Source organism: Sarcophilus harrisii, chromosome 2 (assembly GCF_902635505.1).
Source record: "Sarcophilus harrisii chromosome 2, mSarHar1.11, whole genome shotgun sequence".
Taxonomy (NCBI): domain Eukaryota; kingdom Metazoa; phylum Chordata; class Mammalia; order Dasyuromorphia; family Dasyuridae; genus Sarcophilus; species Sarcophilus harrisii.
Window position 1 is genome coordinate 115481612 of NC_045427.1, and position 22448 is coordinate 115504059.

General features: G+C 32.9%; 1 protein-coding gene across 4 annotated transcripts in view; it reads left to right on the plus strand.

The window, feature by feature from the left end:
* The window catches only part of SLC23A2 (solute carrier family 23 member 2), a 108819-nt gene that overhangs the window by 28281 nt on the left and 58090 nt on the right, over nt 1–22448 (plus strand). Inside the window, exon 1 of one of the 4 annotated variants that reach the window (XM_023494687.2) lies at nt 7984–8201. The exons of the other annotated variants lie outside the window; for them this stretch is intronic. The gene's annotated coding sequence lies outside the window, so the exon portion shown is untranslated. Of the gene's footprint in view, nt 1–7983; nt 8202–22448 lie in introns of those variants that run through there. 4 annotated transcript variants of the gene reach the window in all.

The following is a 22448-nucleotide window of genomic DNA, read 5'->3' on the forward strand; positions in this document are numbered from 1 at the left end:
TAACATCCATTGGATTATTATGTTTTATTTAGAATTCAGATGCTAAAGTGATTTTTAAAAACCAGTTCAGTTCATTAATATAACTTCATTAAATTATACACCCCTATAAATCAAACATAGGGCAGCTAGGTGCTAGGCCTGAAATCCAGGAGAATCATTTTTCTGAGTTCAAATCTAGCTTACTACTAGTAATGTGACCCTGGGCAAATCACCTTTTTGACTCAAATTTCCTCATCTTTCAAATGATCTGGAGAAGAAAATGGTAAAACACTTTGGTATCTGCCAAGAAAACCTCCAGTGGGGTTGTGAATTGTTGTAACACATTTGAACAACAGTAATCTAGCAAGCACATTTTTTTAGTGTCTCCTCTGAGACTTGACATTTGTTTTAGTTAATATTATGCAGCTGGTTGTTTTGAAGCAACTTAAGCAGTGATAGATTGACCTGCATAATCCTAAATCTAAAAAAAGATGAATTTTAAATGTGCTTAATTATAATCTTAATCATTTTTGAGTGTTTTTAGAATTATAAACCCAGTATTTAGAGATGTAAAGTTACTTTAGACGTCATTTAATCCAGTTCCCTTCTTTTGTAAACTGAGGTCCAGATAAATAAATGCCCTAGGGATCATTTTTTAGTTAGAGGTTGAACCAAAATTTAAACCCAGATTTCCTCATTTGAAGAGATCTAATTCATTTCTCACATCTTAACTAACAAACTATTTAGATTCCCTTTAGATACCTGTTTAAATCTGTTTAAAAACCTGTCTACCCCTTCCCATAATGTTTTTAAATATACAAAATAAAATACATAGGACTATAAAAGAAATCAATTAAACTAAAATACAGTTATCCAGGTTCCTGGACTTTCTGCATTAGACCATGTTGCATTTTAAACAAAACAAATAAACAAAACATTAAAAATCTGGCTTAAACCTTTTAAAGCTAGTTTAAAATAATTTATTTCACTTGTCAGAACTATGATTGATGAAATTGCATCATATTGAATATGAATGACATTGTAACCACCCATGCTTTGATGCTGGGTCCTTTCCATTTCCTACTGGGCATAAACCTTGAACTTGAAAAAATTTATCTTTGTCACAATCTTAAGATCTGGGTGGGTGGTATGACCTCCATAGTATATCTTATGATAACTTTCAACTTAGTCCTTGAAAAGAGGACACACCGGATTCTAGGGTTATTGTTATGTGCAAAGTAAGGGGTAATTTGGATTGTTTCCCTTCTTCCTGAGTACTTGAAAACAATAATAATCATCATTGGCTATGAGATATTTCTGTGGCTAGTAGAGAAGAAAATTTATTGGACAAATGGAAGGTACTTTTTCTACCATCAAGGACTCTTTATAGTCAGTCATAAACCACGGGTGTTCAGTGTTTATTTGTGTCCGACTCTGACCATATTTGGGGTAATTTGCCATGTCTGTCCTCCAGATCATTTTAGAGATGAGGAATCTGAAGCAAACAAGATTAAGTGACTTCCTCAGGATCACACAGCTAATAAGTATTTGAGTCCAGATTTGAATTTAGAAAGAAATCTTAGAGTCCATGACCAGAAACACTGTGCATCCTAAGTTGCTACATGGACCATGAATTTGCCAAATAAAAAGCAGTTTGTTTTTCTTTCTTTTCTTTCTTAACTACAAGAAGAAGTTTCTCTTACTGGTTTTAGTTTTTTCTTAATGAAATTTGTGGAATTCTTTTCTTTTTAAATAATGGTTATTCTTGAGTATACCACCATTGCCTTTGATTCCTTTATGCTTCCCTAAAATAAAGAAAAACAATTGAGCAAAACTAACTTCTATAAATATATGTTGTAATAGAATGCTTCCAAGAGGAAGTATATGTTTGCAGACACAATACTGCCTGTCATTTTAGTTACAAAGAGGCAGAATCTTTTTTTAAAAATCTATTTATATTATTTCCCTGGCTCCATATTTTAATCAGTTCATGGATATTATCTCATTTTTCTTGGAATTCCTCAAATTTCTTGTTTCTATATAACTATAGGAATTATATCTCATATTAATGTTTTGGTGTTTATTCAGTCATTCCATACTTGACATTAATTTAATTCATTACCACTTTATTTTTATTTTTATTTTTTTACTACCAGAATAGTGTTTCTATGAGTTTTAAGATATTTGAAGCTTGTCTATCTTCAACTCCTTGAAGAGATATATGCCTAATGGTGTCATTGCTATATATCAGGGGTATGTAAACTTTTTAATGAATATTCTTATATAATTCTAAATTTTTAACTCTTAGTGGAGTAATTTTCCCACAGCTCTTCTAACATTAACATTTGATTTATATCTTTAACTTGCTAGGTGTAGGGTGAAATTACAGTTCTAATTTGTATTTATCACATTAGTATTTTTTTTTAAAGGTATTTTTCAACCAGCTTACTTGGTTGTTGATATTTTGCATTTTGTAGAAAGCTGTTCATATTTTTGGAACACAATTGGGAAATACCTTGTGTTCTTGAGTTTTTGTCAATTTCTGACATCTTGAATTAGACTTTTTTAAGAGTCATTAATTCAGAATAATTTCTTTTTCCATTTAATGATTTCTTTTTCTATTTTACCAACATAATTTTTTTTTTATATTAAGAATTGGGTATATAAAGCTTCTTTGATTTTGGTGTTTTTGAAAAGCCCCAGTAGGGATAAATGAGCTTAATTATACATCTAGCTGAATGAACCTCTAGTTGAATGCCTTCCTTAATATCCTCAATAGGCTTGCTGCTTGAATTCTTCCAATAACAGGGAGTTCATGAACTTTTTAAGTAGTCCATTACATTTTTTTGATAGCTCTTCTTATCAGAAAGCTTGTTCTTATATTTAACTTTAGCATTTAGCACAATGCCTGGCACACAGTAAGACACAATACCTGTTGCCTAAAAATCGATAAATTTATAATATTTACCTCATTGGATCTAGTTCTCCTATGTGCAGCTAAGCAGGTTTTGAGATATTTGGAGATGGGTGGTAATTACATCCTTTCGGCTTCTTATGGAAAATGTATGGGCATATGAACAGAAATTTATCTGATCTTTGTATCTTCATTTCTCCTAACTACAGATTTCTCTTATTCCTCTTCCCTAGCAGTTAGCTCAGTTCATACAGTAGACACTTAATGAATGCTTGTTGAATAGAATTGAATACCCATTTAGTATGTCTTATTTGGCCTATCTGTAGTCATTTTCTTTCTGCTTCTTTTCGTCTAACTTTAGGGTTGAGGGATTGAAAAATCAAATATTATGTTTAAAATAATTGTTTTTTAAAGCTATTTGACTAGTGATTAGCTTTTGATTATCTGTTAGTATTTATATCATTTTGAGGTTTACAAAATATTTTCTTCAAAACATTGAGAGAAATTAATAAATCAAGTCTTTTATTCCTGTTATACAGTTGAGGAAAGTGAGATTCAAGATTTATTACTTGCTTATGGTCAATTAGCTAGTATCAGAACTGGGTTTGAATCCAGATGGCCAGAAGTCCAAGGTTCTACCTACATCATGTTGCTTCTCAAACAAACCTATAAATCTAAATTGATATATTTAACTTAAAATTTCTTTTATTTTGATCTCATTCTTTCCCCTACTTAATAGAGTAGAAGAATTGATATGTGGTATTTAATATTATGAAAATACAAATTTGGCGTGAGAACATGCATTATAAATATTAGAAGCAATTATAAAGCTCTTTTAGGTTGAGAAAGGTGCTCTTAGAATATAAAAAGAATTCATTCAGAACATGTTTTTAAAGCAGTGATCAAATATCAATTGAAATTTTAATTATGTTGATAGGCCTTGTATAATTTTAAAGTGAAGTGGTGTATAAAATCTTAAGGATAACCCATTTTCTTTTGAAATATTTTTGAATAATATTAATACTTAACAGTTTTCTGATATATTATTGATGTCATTTCTGTTTTTAATTTGTAGAATCTTATTTTCAGATCTTATATTAGCTCTCAATTGTTATGCAAAGCAGTTATTTATTAACAGCCATTTATTAGTTAACAAAAATAATTGAGGTTAAGTAGTTTACCTGCTGGTTGAGAGTCAGTGACAAAAGTAGGATTGAGTCCAGGTCCTCTTGACTGCAGAGCCATATTGGTCTGTCTTAGGTAGGTAGACTGGTTTTATGGCTAAACTAGGTAATTGAAGACTTTTTTTTCTATTTTTGAATTTCACATTAAGAGACTTTGGGGCTCTTAAGGTTCTATGCTTCTTTTAAATAGGTTTAATTTATTCTTGGTTGCTACTGGGTTTATTTTATGATTATATACTAAGAACATTTAGAAAAGGGAAAACATTTTACATGTTAATAATTTTAATAGGCCAATACATTCAGATAAATATTTGTGAATCTGTGCTTTAAGAGGTACTGGATGGTATTCCTTCACAATGGAGATCCCAACTCACCTATGGATGCCTGCCTGCCTGCCTATCTCTTTTCTCTTTTCATCAAGAGTTTTACCTTTGAGCACTTAGTGTTCATTCTTGTCCTGGAATCGGTCTACCTTTTTTTTCTGCTCTTGGATTTTTTTGATATCCTTTACTTTACTTTTCCTTTGTGCATAATTTGTTGCCTATTCATACTGACCTTGTCACCTCCATGTTTTTTGGATGATTTATACTTTTGTTTCTTCAGACATCAGTGTATCATGACTTAAAAAATGTTGGTGTTAAAGTCTTTATAATAATAAAATATGAAGCATCTAGATGGTGTAAATGGAGAGTCAGAAGATGGGAATTCAGGTACTTATTAGCTTTGTGACCCTGAAAAACTCATTATACCAATCTCTGCCTCAGTTTCCTATTTTCTAAAATGAGTATTTTAATACCTAGTAGATTTTTTTTATGAGGATTATTTGAGTTAATATATTTAAAGTGCTATATAAATGTTGGCTAATATTTCTTTGGAGCCTTTAATAATAATAAAAAGTAGTCCTTTGTTTCATAAAGAAACTTGATCATATTAAAAAGAGCTTTGCCATTTTCCCAAGAGGCGGACCTTCAGTTCTTTTCCTCTTTCTTTACAATTCATGACCCTACTTATCCACTTTCAGTCTTTGTCCAATATATTATTCTGATGGATGACATCTATGTTGTCCTTTCAATTTTGTATAATATATTTTTCATCCCCTTGAATTTTTCTTTGTGGATAGTTTGTTCATAATTCTCATGAACTAATAATACTGATAGACCAAGAATGAATTTATTTATTTCAGCTAGCATTTAAGACAGGTACTATGCTAATACAGATGCAAAGAATGGCAAAAAAACACGTCCCACTCTTGAGCTCTTTATAGCCTAATGGAGGAGACAAAATGAAAATCATATATAAACAGGGCATTAAGATTAAGATTAAGTACTGGGAGAGTATTGGTGGAGAAAGTGGGACTTTAGCTGAGACTTGAAAGAAGCCTCAGGGAAAGGGGGAGGAAGAGAAGAAGAGGGCATTTCAGAAAGGGTGGGAAATGATGGACAGTGACTGAAAACATTTGGAGTCATGAGATGGTGAATTATTTGTCACTGGATCTTAGAGTAGTATGCAGAAGGGAGGTCATAAAAAATCTGGAAAGGTAGGAAGGAGTCAGGTTATGAAGGACTTTCAAAGCCAAATAAGGATTTTATATTTGATCTTAGAGGAGACAGAGAGCTACTAGAAATTATTGACTGGGGAGGAGGTTAGAGCTACATTTTAGGAAGATAAATTTGACAGCTGAGTGGATAATGGATTGGAGTTCGAAGAGACTAGGCAAGGTGTGAGGGAAAAGTCTGCACTAGAGTGGTAGCAATGTCAGAGTAGAGAAGGATGCTTATTTTAGAGTTGTTATTGTTGAAATGATAGGGCTTGGCAACTAATAGGACACTGAGAATGAGAGAGAGTGAGGAATTAAGAATGGCCCCTGAGTGACTTGAGGTATAGTTGTAGTTTATATGTAATATGAAAATTAGAAAGAGGGGAGGGATTTGGGGGTAAATATATAAAATGAGTTCAGTTTCCAGAATTTATGAGTTAGTTTTGGATTAGTTTAAGATATCTATGGGAATCCAGATTGAGATGTCTTAAGATTTGATGATTAATGAAAATCATACAAAAGAACCAAGGTAAGAATTATTTCTTATATCTACTGGATTATTTATTACATTGTGGCTTATTTTGTTGAAGTAATTCCCCTAGTACTATCAAAAAAGAAGAGATAATGTTCTGATTTCTATTAGGCAGTTTTTGAAGATCTTAAAACTATTATTGGAGATTTCTCTCTCTCTTTCTCTATGCCCCTTCCCCTTATATTTAACATTGAGCCAAAAGTTTAAATAGCAAATTTAGATCTTTAAGTTTAAAAAATTTTATCATGTTAAAACTTCCCTATAAGAAAATCATTATTAAAGAAAATGAGTGTAGAACAATAGAAAAAACATTGCATTTGAAATTGGGTTCAAGTTCTTAGGTTAGAACCCATTCTTAATACCTGTCTGTCCTTGAGCAAGTTACTTAATCTCTTAGGGCTTCGATTCCCTCATCTGTGAAATGAAAAGCTTGGCTGGGTAACATCAGTCTGGTCTAGTACAATGATCCCTTCTGTAGATTCCTGTCTTGCCTAGGTGTCACCCAAACATTAGGACACTAGGTGGTGCTATTAGTTAAAGCATTTATGTTGACTATTTCGGGAATTTTGCATTCATTTTCTTTTTAAAAATCATTGTTCTTTTTGGCCAGTTACTATAAATATATATGATATAAAGCACTACTTGTATTAAAATGGCGAGGGCACCAAATTGTAATCACTTAACTCTTATTTGATTATAATTTCATAGTAAGTGGGCTGTAACCCACTTATAAGACATTGAATATATTTAAAGAATTTTGCTAAAGTGTTTAGGCATAGGTTCTATATTCAGGATGTGTTTATTCCAGAAATTTCTAGTAGCTTCATCTCATATGTCCAGAGATAGCAACATCTGTTTTTACATATTTGCAAAAATACTGCAATGGCAATTTTTGAATAATCTGTTTTTTTTTTTAATCTTGCCAATTTAAATGTCTAAACGTGTGTGTGCGTGTATATACATGTGTGTGTTGGGTGAAATTTTACCATTAAATTTACTCAGGTAAAAATCTTATTTTTGTGAGACTGCCCCATTTTGGTGACTATTTTAACAAATTGAATCTTGAGTTCAACTTAAGTATTAAATCTTAATTTTTAATTATTTGAACATATGAAAGAAAGGAAGGGGGGGTAAAAGATAAAGGGAAGAAAATAAGCATTTGGTAAGTGCCTACTATATGTCAGGCACTATGCTAAATCTTTTACAAATGTTATCTCATTTAATCCTTACTTCTGAGGGGTATGTGCTATTATCTATTCCAGAAGCTAAGAAAATATAGCAAATAGAAGTTAAATTACTTACCCAGAGTCACACAGCTTAGTGTTTGTGGCTGGATTTGAATTCAGGTCTTCCTGCCTTTCTATTCCACTGTGCTACTCCCTTTTTATTGGGGATATTCTATTTGTAATATTAGACCATCCTATAATGATCTGTATGCTTTATCTGAAGACAACTTAACTTGCTGTGTAACCTTGAGCAAGCCACTTGTCCCTTTGAATTCTCAGCATTTCTATCTATGAATGAAGTTGGGCTAGATGATGTATATTGTCCAATTCTGTCCAATTCTAAAATCCTCTGATCCTATGACTAACTATAATAGTTTTTTTCAATATTTTATTGAAATTATTCAGTAATATAAACACTTGAGTTTTTGAATTTTAGAGAGGGATTGTTTTTTATAACTGCTTATCTGTGAAGACTTGAGAAATGTAAACCAAAAGCTCTTAATTCCGTTTCCAGAACGTCAATCAGTTATGTAGAAACCTACTGTATATTTACTTTGTCACATAGTATCACAGAGACATGCAGTAACAGTTTGTATCCATGTGGTGGCTATTGTGTAATATAAATAGAGCTGCTGATTGGGTAGAATAGTTATATAATTTGGCAAGCCCATACAGCTTATAAAAAACGAAAATCCTTCAGTAGGTCTAGGTGTTTAAAGAATGAAAGCCATAGGTTACCATACTTTGAAGGCTCCAACACAGTAACTTGGTGGGCAAGCCAAGATTGAGAAGAATTCCACTTCAGTAATAAAAATCTTCAAATTTGATGGTAAGTAACTTTATTAGATCTTAAAACTAATATAAAAAAATGCAATTTTAAAAAATAGGCCAGTGATGCAGCTACCTACTCCATAATTTAAAGTGAAAGTTAGGAATGATCCAAATACTTGACAGATTTAAAAAGTTCAGTTGGCAAAAATCTTTTTCAGCATTTTGAATTTAGTATTATTTCAGATCTTTTTTTATTCACTGTGCCAAAATGAGAAATGTACATACATATCAGAGCAATATATAATTTGATTGAGGCTTTCCTTTTATGTAAATTATCAAAGGCAGTTATTCAAGGGGTTATAAAAATATGAAATTGTTTGAAATTTTGAGAAAAATAGGAGGATGGGAGAAATGCTTCAAAAGTTAACTAGAAGAGAGAAATTCTTCCATTCCTTAATAGACCACTCTTCATGAATAGCTATTGATTATTGATTATTCAATCATTCCCATATGATAGTCAACAAAGAGATAATGATTCTCTGAGCTAGGCTAATCCTTGAATGAGGAATCCTTAAATCATCCAATGGCTAAACTTAAAGCCTTAAAGCCTTTGTGGTATACTAAAACCTACCAGAGCTGGGCCTTTTCTGGTATAGTATTTGATTACTTAAAATTACCTCTATGCCATGATGAAGCATTGTAGTAGAATTTTTGTGGACATTTCCATTATGTACAATGTTATATCATAAACTAAGTAGATTTTTTTTAAAAAAAGGCTCTCATAGATTTAGTGTTTTAATTTAAAAAAAATAATGCATAGATATTAAGATTTTTAAAGCCATCACTTCAGAGCATGAAAAAGCTATTCACAAAGTCAATTCTATGGTTTGTTTAAAGTAGAAGATAATTGAGATTTAGACTTTTAAAAACGATCATAGTCCTTAGTGGATTTTTTTTTATCTTAAATTTATGTGAGTCTCTTTGCAGAGTTTCATTGAATAACTATGGATTCAGAATACTAAAAATTTAGCATATTCATAAATCATGTTTTCATGAAAGGCAAGAAATTTTATTTTATTACCTTGTTCACTGTTTGTTTTTTTAACCTGATAGGTATATGAGATGACATATTCTTTGCTCCAGGCAGTTACACCCTAACTTAGGCAGATCAACAAATAAGTTAATTTCAGAATTTTTAGTGAATGAGGCCATTCTCACTTTTTTATCAATAGGAGAAAAATAGGAAGAAGGTAAAGGAACTATTACTTAAAAGATATAGTAGAAAATACATTTCAGAAGAAAATTAAAAATCACCTGACAAATGAAGAAAAGGTAAGAATTTCATAGAGGGAAGAATGCAGAAGGTAGAAGTGGAAGAAAAAATAATGAATTAAAGGTTACAGATGTTAGCAGACTCTAATTAACCACCTAGTATGATGCCAAACATTATATTAAGCACTGTGGGTTCAAAAACAAAATGTTAATTAATATATTACGTCTGAGAGAGATTATATGGGAGTTCATAAAAGAATTGAGAATAAGAAAATTTAATGGATTGCTGAAAGTGAAAAAGATTTTAATGTTTAAAATGGCGTCCAGTTTATTTCTCAATATCACTTCCAATTAGTGTGTTGAAATCTAGGCAAGAAAGAACTAGTATGTTGGTGAGAGTTTTAAATGAAGGGTATATCATTCTAATGAGCGAAATTATTAGAGTTTAGGAACCTCAAGAGTTAGTTTAGCCAGGAGGGTAGCTGAGAAATGCTTCCATTATTATACGTCAATATGGGAGAGAAGAGTGATGGTATGCTTTTGAACAGGGAATATAAGTCTATAAGTGTGGGAGGAAAGGTAGTTCATTAAATGTTAAAGTGGTAAGTAAAGAGCACTGTACATTATAATGGATCCAGGTGAGATAAGGACATACTGAGGGAAGGAAAGACTTTAAACCTTATGGATCATTTGAATAATTAGGATTTGGAGGGGAATTTCTTTTGTCCTTTTTGTTGACATTCAACCAAATACTTTACTCTTCATTTTTTTACTTTCAAAAATGAGACAGAATGGAATATCCCTAGTTTAAGAGTAAAGAGACCTGAGTTCTCTTCTTAATTCTGGCAATTTGCTTTGTGACCTGGGGCAAGTTAGTTCACCTCTGAACCTCAGTTACCTTAATCTCTAAAATGAAGAGGTTGGACTAGATGAACTCCTTTCTAATTCTAAAATGATTCTCCAAAGCTTACAAAGATGCATTGAGACTTTGTTGTTAAGGGGAGAAAAACCTTATTTACTTTTTGATCATGAATGAACTGATTCAGTGATCAAAAAGCAAAAGTAGAAAACATTCCCAGAAATAATCTTTATTTCTCTTTCCACAGAAACCAAATGTATGTTTCTTTCTTACTATTTTAAGTTCACCATAATTTTCTTTTTACCATTGGGTTTTTTAATTTAACACACTTTTATTTCCTCACTCATTGGGGAAAAAAATCTCATAATCAATATACAATTAAGCAAAATTAATTTCCACCTCAGCCATATACAAAAATATATTCCTTGTTCTGCATCTTGAGTCTTAACATCTCTATATCAGAAGTTGAGTAGCATGCTTCATCAGTCCTTTGGGATTGTGGTTGTTCAGAGATCTTTACAATGTTGCTGTTGCATAAGTTGTTTTCTTGGTTCTATTTATTTCACTCTGTATCAGTTCATGAAAATCTTCTTAGGTGTTTTTTTCCTGAAACCAACTCTTCCATAACAATATTCTGTTATATTCATTTACTGTAAGTAGTTTTGCCATTCCTCAGTTGATGGACACTCCCTTGGTTTCCAGTTCTTTGCTACTACAAAAAGTGACAATAAATCTTTATGTACAAATTGTTCCTTCCCTCCTCCCTCACTTAAAACAAATCACTGTGTAGTACAATCAAGCCTAGTAAAAATGTTTCCTAATATTTTGCCCACACTGCTATCTAGTTTTCCTAAAGATTTTTTTTTTAGTTCTTATTTTCCATAGTTTTATAAAACTAATCTTTTCGATGTATTTGGTTCTATAACTGTCATTTTTACTTAGTTTTAATGGTCTAATTTTTATTCTTTGCTTATTTTATTATTTTTAAATTTTTTTCCAGTCAGCAAAAATGAAGGCTTTCTATCTCTCCCCTCCCTGTCCTTATTTAAGAATAAAAGGAAAAAAACTCTGTGCAAATATGTGTTTGTATACATAAACGGATAATAAGCAAAACAAATATCCACATTAGCCATGTCTAAAAGTGAAATAAATTTAGGTATATGTGTTTATACTCACATATATATTTATTAAATTTTATATATCCAGGTGAGTTAAGGACATACTGAAGGAAAGAAAGACTTTAAACTTTATATATATATATATTTCTGCATTCTGAGTCTCATCTCTATCAGGAAGTAGATTACATGTTTTATCATTAATTTCTCAGAAATCATGGTTGGTTATTACATGAATCAGTTTCTAAGACCTTCAAAGCTGTATTTCCCTGTGATATAGTTGTCACTAAAAATTGTCCTGTTCATCTTAAATTTGGTCCATATTAATTCAAGCAAATCTTGCTAAGTATTTTTGAAACTAACATTTGATCATTTTTTAAATAGCACAGTAGCACTTTATCAAATCTTTAGACTACAACCCATTCAGCCCTTCCCCAATTGTTGGGCATCACCCCAGGTTCCAATTCTTTGCCATCACAAGAAATTATAAATGTTTGTACATCCTTAGCTATGGTTTATTTTCCTTAAGACTTAATTCTTACCTTAATATTACCTTCCCTCTTAATTTTCCCTTCTCCTCTTTCCTATTTCCTTGTTGAATGAAATGTGTTTCTATATTCATTTGTGTGTGTGTAGTGTTCCTGCCTTGGATCATTTCAATGAGACCGAAGTTCTAGTGTCAGCTGTCACTGATTATGTATGTGAGGTGATTTTCTTTAACCTCCTCAAAGTATTCCTTTTCTCCCTTCTTTCCTTCCTTCTTTTAAGATTATTAAGACATAATAGAAGTTTATCATCTCTAACCAATGATGGTGATTGGGTTTTGTGGTGAGTAAAATTGTTATAAAGGTAGACTGAGACAATTTTCTGGCAATATAACATATTAATAGCAACATGCAAACTCTTAATAAAATGGTCATGCTGGTCATTTCAGCCAAAAAGCCAAGGACCTGAGCTTGATTAGTTAAGTTAGGCTATCAATGGTTCACCTGGTCCCTGTAAGTGATCAGAGACCCTGAGTAAGGACAGACAAGTGTGTCTTCTGCTTGGTCTAACAATATATCCTTTAGACTGCTTTTGGCAAAAGTGATATGTAGACTTTGTAAATGAGGAGATGGGTTCAGAATTACCTTAGCTCCTCCTCATTATTTCCTCTTTGGGGGACTGGAGTAATACGGAAATGATAGGATTAGTCTTTAGCTTGGAATAGTGGGGTTTCAGGTGAGGCCCATCACTCCCTTCTCTTGGCAATTGGGGAATGCAATTGCTTGATGAGACCACCATAGAGAATATTCCCTTGGGAAGGCCTAGACCACACTATTTACTGGGTAAACAGAAGGGACGTGTTGGTATCTCACTTTAATCAGATGGGGGAATAGGGGGTATAAGTGATCATGTTTTTATAAACATTCCTTAATTCCAACTGGAAAAGGTTATCAAAAGCACTAGACTCAGAGATAAGATTTTGACAAAATGGGGGAAAGATGGATTATAGAGTAGTATTAATTGTCAAATGATGAAGTATATTTTTCATTTTTTCTTCAGCTCCACATGTTATAACATATTCTTGTTTAGTTCTTTATCATTGTTTATTTATGCTTATCTTTCTGTGTTTCTTGTAATTCCTGAGCTTAAACTTCAAAATTTCTATTCAACTTTGCTTCTTTCATTGAGAATGCTTGAAAGTTTTATATTTAATTAAAGTCAATATAAGGATTATATGCAGTTTGGCTGGGTAAGTAACTGTTAGGGGAAAGCCTATATATTTGCCTTCTAGACTATAATTCTGAACTCTCCATTCTTTTATAGTGATGACTACTAAGTCATGTGTGATCCTTACTGTGACTCCTCAATACTTGAATTCTTTGTTAATGACTCCTTTTAGTATTTTTTCCTCTTTGACCTGTAATCTTTGAATTTTGGCTGTAATATGCCAGAAAGTTTTCATGTTGGAGTTTCTTTCAGGAAATGACCAGTAAATCTATTTCTACTTTGTCTACTGGTTCTAAGAGATATATGGGCAGTTTTCTTTTAAGATTTCTTGAAATATAGTGTGTTTTACCTTTTTTAGAGGGTTAGGGTTTTGAGGACTAGTCCTTTGATTCTTAAATTATTTCTTTCTGTGTTTTCCAGGTCTGCTTTGGTTATGAGGTTCCTTACATTTTAAAAAAATCTTTTTCAGTCTTTTGACTTTATTTTTATTATTTCTTTTCTCAGAGCAGTTAGATGATACTGTGGCGAGAAGACTAGATTTGGAATCAGGAAGACCTAAATTTGATTTAGGCCTGGGCAAGCTTCTGGCCCAGTTTCCTCATCTTTTAGTAGTACCTACCTCCCAGGCTTGTGGTCAAGTTTATAAAATGAGGTAAATTTATAAAGCACTTTGTAAACCTTGGGCATTATGTAAATGATAGCTATTATTATTACTATAATCATGGAATCTTTGGTTACTTTTTGGTCCTTTCTATAAAATACCCACTGTAAAATCGGGATGATAATAATAAGCCCATCTATCTTCCAGCCTTATTGTGAGGCACTCAGCACTTATGTGCCTAGTGCATAGTAGGAATTAAATAAATGTTTATTCCTCTCCTCCTTACTTTGATTCTAGTTTTCAGGGAGTTCATTGCTTGGGCAAGGTTATTTACCTCTCACCTAAAGCTAAATTCTCTTTCTGGTGTTTTCTTCCATAGCTCTTGCTGCTTTTTCAGTTTTTTTTCCCCCTCTAGTACTATCTTCTCACTCTTTTAGAAAACTCTTCATCTTTTCCAATAGTTCTAGATGAATTTATTCCCAAGCTGTGTATTTCTTCAATGCTTTGCTTATAGAGTTTTGAGTCATTCTCTTTTTCTGGGTTCATGCTTAAGTATCTGTTACCATGTTAACTTTTTATAGTAGGATTGTTGTGTTTTTTTTTTTTTTTGTTGTTGTTGTTGTTTTTTGGCTTGCTTTTTCTTCTAGACTCCTAGTTATATTAGGACCAGGCTCTGTACAATTCTGGAAGGAAAATCTGGGTTGATTCTGTTGTTGCTTTCTTGGGGATAAGAAGTATTGTTTTTATCCCAGGTTTTCAGGGACAGATGTAGACCTGCAAGCTTACAGTGTTCCTTCTTCCAAAGTAGTCTTTTCCAAGCCAAAGCCTGAACCCTGCCTTGCTACTCCTTATCCTTCACTCCCATGCCCTAAGTCTGTAACTTCTTGACCTGAGTTTATATTTGAGCAAGAGTAAACTGCTGCTGTACTCGGGCATTGTTAGCCAGCTGGAAATTTCTGTGAGTTGTGTATGGCAGAAATGTAACCTTGACTTTGGTCTCTTGCTTAGGTGATTCCTTTATAGGCTTCAGACAAGCCTCTGCTCCTGGAATCTGAACTTCACTTGTACTGCTTGCTTCTGAATGTTTTCTTTGCTCATTACATAGGTTCTAGCCCCCATTATTCCTTCTCACTCCTGGATAGCCATCTCACCTCTGAACAGGTTCTTTCCTCATTCTGCCTGAATATGAGACCTGGGCCTGGGAAGAGGACAACAAAGGTGTCAGTTGATGCTTATTCACTCACTATATACAAGATACTTGAAATGAGTCCATGACCTCTTCCTGCTCTAGGGGTTCAGCCTTTCCCTGCACTGGAATGCTTTGGGCTGTATAACTTAGCATTCAGAGACTATCTCTATCTCCATAGGAAAATAAAGGTTAGAAAAATGATTCACTGTGACTTTTTCTTAGGTTTCTCCATTTTGGGAAGGATTTTGGGAAGACAGGAGCTCATTGTATTTCCTGCTATGAAATACTTTTGCCATGAATTCTTCTACTTTTATTCATGCAGAATTTGTTGCAGTTTTATTTTTAAAAATCGCTTTTTGCATTAGATGTTGTATTAAACTAGTGAATTAATTTATGGAACATTATTATTTTTCTGGATTCATAAATCCTTTAGTATTCACTGCCTCACCAATTATTTTATTGTATTGTATAGTTATCTTTATTTTTGAAATTTTTTTTTATTAAAGCTTTTTATTTTCAAAACGTATGCATGGATAATTTTTCAACATTCACCCTTGCATATCCTTGTGTTTCAGATTTTTCCTTCCTTCCCCTCCTCTCCCTCCCCTAGATGGCAAGTAATCCAATATATGTTAAACATGTTAAAATATATGTTAAATCCAATATATGTATACATATTTATACAATTATCTTACTACACAAGAAAAATTAGATCAAAAAGGAACAAAAAATGAGAAAGAAAACAAAATGCAAGCAGACAACAACAAAAAGAATGAGAATGTTATGCTGTGTTCCCCACTCAGTTCCCACAGTCTTCTCTCTGGGTGTAGATGGCTTTCTTCATCACAAGGTCATTGAAACTGGCCTCAATCATCTCATTGTTGAAAAGAGACATGTCCATCAGAATTGATCATCGTATAATCTTGTTGTTGCCATGTATAATGATCTCCTGGTTCTGCTCATTTCACTTAGCATCAGTTCTTGTAAGTCTCTCCAGGCTTCTCTGAAATCATCCTGCTAATCATTTCTTATAGAACAATAATGTTCTTTTTTTTAATTTAATTTAATTTTTTTTATTTAATAGCCTTTTATTTACAGGTTATATGCATGGGTAACTTTACAGCATTAACAATTGCCAAACCTCTTGTTCCAATTTTTCACCTCTTACCCCCCACCCTCTCCCCCAGATGGCAGGATGACCAGTAGAGAACAATAATGTTCTATAACATTCATATACCACAGTTTATTCAGCTATTCTCCAACCAATGGGCATCTGCTCAGTTTCCAGTTTCTTGCCCAAGTATAGTTATCTTTATAAAAATAATATTCAAGTCTGGAGTTAATTCCCAGATATGTAATGTGTTTCATTGTGAGTGATGTTTCTTTATAAAAAAAACAGTATTTTCTTGGTTTTTATTTTCATAGAAGAATAGAAATTATTTAATTGGCTTAATATTTGAAACCTTATTACACTTATTTTTTATACACTAATTTTTTTTAGATGAGTGTGTGATTTTTTTTTTTTTTATTTAATAGCCTTTTATTTACAGGATATATACATGGGTAACTTTACAGCATTAACAATTGCCAAACCTCTTGTTTTAAAATATAACTTAGATACACAATAAGTATACATGACCAAAACATTATTTTGCTGTACAAAAAGAATCAGACTCTGAATTATTATACAATTAGCTTGTGAAGGAAATCAAAAATGCATGTGTACATAAATGAGTGTGTGATTTTCTAGATAATTGTGACATCTGTTAATATTTCGAAAGGTTCATTTGTGGTATTTATTTTAGTTTCTTTTTTATCTTCATGATATAGCTACCATTTTTTTTAAAGTTCATTTAATTTTTGTTTTGACTTTATTTGCTTTTTAAAACTTACTCTCTCTCTCTCTCTCTATATATATATATATATTGTTTAATGAATTATGTTGAGAGAGAAAAATCACAAAAAGGAAAAACCATAGGAGAGAAAAAAAAAGGAAGAAAGAAGTGAACATAGCATGTGTTGATTTACATTCAGGATCTTAGTTCTTTTTCTGGATGTAAATGGCATTTTCTATCTAAAGTCTATTGAGATTGCGTTGGATCACTGAACCGTTTAGAAAAACCAAGTCTTTCATAGTTGATCATCACATTCTTGCTTTTATTGTGTACAATGTATTCCTGGTTCTGCTTGTTTCACTGGGCATCAGTTTGTTCCAGACCTTTCTAAAATCAGCTAGTTCATCATTTTTATGGAACAATAATATTCCATTACTTCATATACCACAGCTTATTCAGCCATTCCCCAATTGATGGGCATCTACTCATTTTCCAATTCTTTGTTACTACAAAAAGAGCTGCTTCAAACATTTTTGCACATGTGGGCCCTTTTCCTTCCTTCATGATTTCCTTGGGATACAGAACCAGTAGTGGCATTGCTGGGCCAAAGGGTATACTTTGATATCTTAATTTCCTAGGATATCCTTTTTTTGGCTTCCCTTGATTTAGCAAAGAATTAAAAAAGAGGATTAAAAAAAGTTTAGCAAAGCTCCTCACTAGGGAGGAAAGGCCATTTTTATAACTCTTCTTTAGGGCCAAACTTTGTTATTGTACTATCACAGTATTAGGTTTAATTTTTGCTGGTTCTTTCTCATATCTTCTGCACTTTTGTTTCTCTGTGGTTTTTATGGTTATTGTTTAATACTGCATTATGTTTATGTCTCTTTGTTTAACCATTCTCAGATTGATTTGTACCCACTTTGTTTCTGGATTTTATTTTTCTTAAAAACTATTGGTATAAATATTTTGGTGTATCTGAAAGATTGCTAGATTTCTAAAAACTATCAAAATGAAGTAGTCAAAGTGAGGATTCTTATTTATATAAAGTGGGTTTTAGCCAATAGTATCTGTCAAACAGTAAGTGTTTTAGTAAGTACTTGCTGGAAATAATTGAATTAGGAACCCTGCTGCTCCCTTCTGATTCTTAATTGTGTTTAGGAATCAATAGTTTTTGTTGTGTTTTAGGAAAGAGATTTTTATTTCAGTGTATTTTAAAGCCATTAGTTCACAGAAGTCTTCTTTTTTGGCTTTTAAAAATAAATTTTATTGATATTTTTTGTGGTTTTTATTTAAATATTTTTTCTTTTTTTTCTTGATAGTATTTTGTTTTTCATTTTTATAAGATTTTGAATTCCAAATTTTTCTCTCTCCCTTACTTTCCCCATCCCCAAGAGAGCAAGCAATTGGATATAGGTTACACTAAATATTTATTTTCGATGAAAAAGAGATTAAAAAAAAAACTTGTCCCTCTCTCTGTTGTCCATGTCTCTTCTTTCACTCAAATTGGACCCAAAAAATAAAAAACCCTGAAAAATGAAAGCCTTAGAGTATATAGATGTTCTCCATAGTCCAGCAGAACAAATTCCCACATTAACTATGGTCCCCAAAATGCCTGATACTTTTTGCATTTTAAGTTTATCACTTTTCTGTCAGGAGGTGGGTTAAATGGTATATTTCATCTTCATTCTTTTGAACTTAGTGTTTACCATTATGCTGATCAGAATTTTAAAGTGTTTTAGAGTTTATCTCTATGATGATGTTATTGTATAAATTATTATCATAGTTCTGTTCATTTCACTTCATATCAGGTTCATAATGGTCTTCCCACTTTCCTCTGAAACTACTAATTTCATAATTTCTGGGAGAACAATAATTATGTTTCATTAAATGATTGAATTCCATTAAATTCATATATTAGAACTTAGTTGGTTACTCCCCAATAGGATACTATTTGGTAAAAATTTTGGCTACCCCCAAAAGAACTGATATTGTTAATGTTTTGTTCCTATGGCTCCTTTTCTTTTTTCTCTGATTTTTTTTCCCTCCAGAGTAATGACATTGCTGAGTCAAATGCTCAGTTTGGTAACTTTTTGGGCACAGTTCCAAATTGTTTTTCAGAAGGGCTAGACCAGTTCACAGTTCTATCAACAGTGCATTATTGTACTTCGTACAGTCCCACCAACATCTGTCATTTTTCTTTTTTGTAATCCTTGTTATTCTGATGGGTATTATGTGTAACCTCAAAGTTACTTTCTTTAATTTCTTTAATTATTAGTGATTTAGAGCACTTTTTCATATAGTTGTTGATGGTTTGCATTTCTTTTAAGCAGTTTTAAAAATTGCTTCTCCTTTGACTTTGATGGTTCCTACTCTTATGAAATGAACTCTTTATATGGCAAATTTGTTGCAAAGATTTTTATCCCCTGTTAAATTGTGTTTTTTTCTAATATTTACTACATTAGATTTGTGCAAAAACTTAAATTTTATATTACGAAATTATCCATTTCAAATTATGTGATCCCCTTTAGATCTTCTTTTTTTCTTCTTTAGTCATGAACTTTTCTCCCATCCATCAAGTCTTATAGGTAATTTTTTCCATGATCTTCTGATTTGTTTATGATATAACCGTTTATATCTATGTCATGTATTCTTTTGGAATGTATTTTGGTTATGTGGAGAAGTTTGTCTTAATCCTGATTTTATCACAGTTTTTCAGTTTTTCCAGAAGTTTTTACATGTGAGCCCTATTGCCAATAACTAGAGTCTTTGAGTTATACTTAGCACTGATTTCTTTCCCCCTTTTTACCAGGACCAAATAATTTTAATGGTTAGTGTTTTGTAGCACTATTTTGAGATTGGTACTTTTAAAAAATCCCTTTCTTTCCCACTTTTTCCCCCTCTTTACCCTTGAGACTTTTGACCTTTATTTCTTCATATGATTTTTAAAAATTCCACCTTTATAAAATATTGTTTTGAGAATTTGATAGGTCAGGATGCTGCTTGGAGGGGGGGGGGGGGCAGGCAAGACAAAAGGGAAGGAATGGAGCTTGCATCCTCTTCATTGATGACCTGGAATTTGAAGAACCCACTAAACAGAAAGTGTTGGCAGCTAGAATCCAGTAGAAGGCACCTGGGAATTTTTTTTGTGATTTTTTTTTTTTTTTTTTTTTTTTTTTTTTTTTTCTTTTGGTGAAAGGGGAAAAAATTATATCTTCAGGGACCAGGGACTAATCCATCAGCCATGGCTTTTAGGTATCATGTAGTCCTAATAAGCTATTTTTGGTTGAATTTAAAATTATGTATAAGATAAAAAGAGAACCAGGCCTAGTTCCAAATGCTTCCTTTTTGAGCATCTTAATTCTGGAGAAATGAAGCTCCTATTTTGTGAAACACTTCATGTGTGATAATGGAGTCTTGCCCCTCAACCCTGCTATGTATTTCCCTCACCTCTCTGATCCTTTAATCTCAGCTATTTGTGATCTGCTTCATCCTACTTACATTCTTAGTCTGTCATACTTGAGAGTAAGGAAACATGTTCTAATATCAGTCTTGTAGAAAAAATAAAATTTCATTTGATCTGAATTTTGTTCCATTTGTATTATTAAACTCATTAAACTCAGAATATTGTCAAATAAGTATTTTTTAAAGCACCTACTCTGTGCTGAGCTTAGGGATTATAAAATATTGTAACAAAATAGTGATAAACATTTGTTTTCATGGTTCCACATAATCTTTTTTCATCTCTTGTTTTTCTCAACTATTCCTTAATTGGTAGGTGTCTATTTTCGAATTGTTATTGTGATGTATATGAAGTTTTTTGTCTCTGTCTTAACTTTCTTTCCATATGTGCCCAAGAGGGGAATCTATCAAAAGGGGAAAACAATTCCAGAACTTTTCTTGTATGATTCCAAATGTTTTGGCATTATAGTGTGATAGGGAAAGAGTGCTGGCCCTGGAATTAGGGCCTGGCCTTCACCTCTGATGCTACCTGTGTAACATGGCACCAGTGACTTAGCATGCTTGAAGCTCATTTTCCTCCTGTAAAGTGAAGGTAGTTGAAATAAGTGACTTCAGAAATCCTTTCCAGCTCTAAATTATGATTCTATGGATGAGCCCTAGTGTACAACCCCGCTAAGAGTGAAGCAGCACATCTGACTTTCTAAAACCTCTCAGACATCTGGAACTGGAGAAAAAGAAAATCAGAAAGGCAGGAGAGGTTAAATTGTAAAAGGCTTTGATTGTCAAACAGCGTTTTTCATTTGCTCTAAGACGCAATAAGAGCAACTTATTGCAGTTTATTGAAAACTTTGGCAGTTTATTAAGTAGTAGGATTAACGCAATAAAACCTGTATTTTAGGAAAATCACTTTATAATGTCTGGATGGAGAATAGATTGGTGTGGAGACTTGAGGCAGGCTGACTCATTAGGAGACTATTGGAATAATCCAGAAAGGAGGTGTTGAAAGCTTGCATTTAGAATGATGTCAGTGTCAGGAGAAAGAGGAGTGTATTTGAGAGATGCAGAGGTAAAATTGACAGGCCTTAGCCAAAGATTGGACATAGTGTGCTTAAGAAGGGCAGGGTATGTAAGTGTGTGTGTGTGTGTGTGTGTGTGTGTGTGAAGTTCATCGAGAATTGAGGGTAAGACATCCCCTCTGGTTGATGTCGCAGATCCCTTGTGAAAGAATTTGAAAACCCGAAGTCTGTGGTAAAAGGGGATTTATTTACACTAAGGAGACAGCTTTCTTAGTGGGCAAAGAATCCTGCCAGAATAGTTTTGCGAAGGTGGACTTACACTGAGAAAATATTTTTATCAATGGGCTGATTCCAAAAGGGCAAATAGCTCCTGATTAGGAATTAGCAAAGGTAGGTTAACACTGAGAAGAAAATATTTTCATCAGTGGCGAAATCTCATTAGGACTTCTGCAAAGAAGTCTGGGCATATAGTGCTAGATATATTGGGACTGATTTGATTCTTGGCCTCCAGTGGGGGGGCTTAATCTCTGGATGAATCTAAGAGATTGATTTTCAGTTCAATTCAGTTCAAAATTGAATGAGATTACTTATCTGGGTGTTGCTCTTATGGACAGAAGAGTATGCCCCCTTTTAGAGGAGAGTTTGAGACCCTGAATCACTCTTCCCCCACAGATTAAAGGGGACACAATTTCAGGGGCCCCTCAAAGGTTAAAGGGGACGCATTTTACATCCAAGTGATAGTATGGGCATAAGCCATAGTGAGGGGCCAAGACTACTGAAAGGTCAAAAAGAAGGTTGAGAAAAAGCCTTTGGATTTGGTGACTAAGAGGTCATTAGCAACTTTGGAGGTAGGAGTTTTGGTGGAATGGTAAATATTGTAGATTTAGTGGAATGATAAATATGAATATTTATTTCACGATCCAGAGTATAAGGTATTAAGACAAGAGAGAGAAAACAACTTTTGCAGGGACCTATTATAGATGGCATTTTTTTGAAGTTTGCTACAAAAGGCAGAAAAGATGTAGGATGATATTGGGATGAATGGATCAAGGGAAGTTTTTTTCAGGATAGGGCTGACATGGGCATGTTTGTAGGTGGGAGGAACTGATCCAGTAGAGAGGGAGAATTGACAGTCAGTGAAATAGTGAGGATGACAGAGAGGGAACAGCCTATTGTTGGTGTTAGGAAGGGGAGTTGGGGGGGAGATGGGACCCCTTGAACAAATAGAGGATTAACTTTGGTAAAG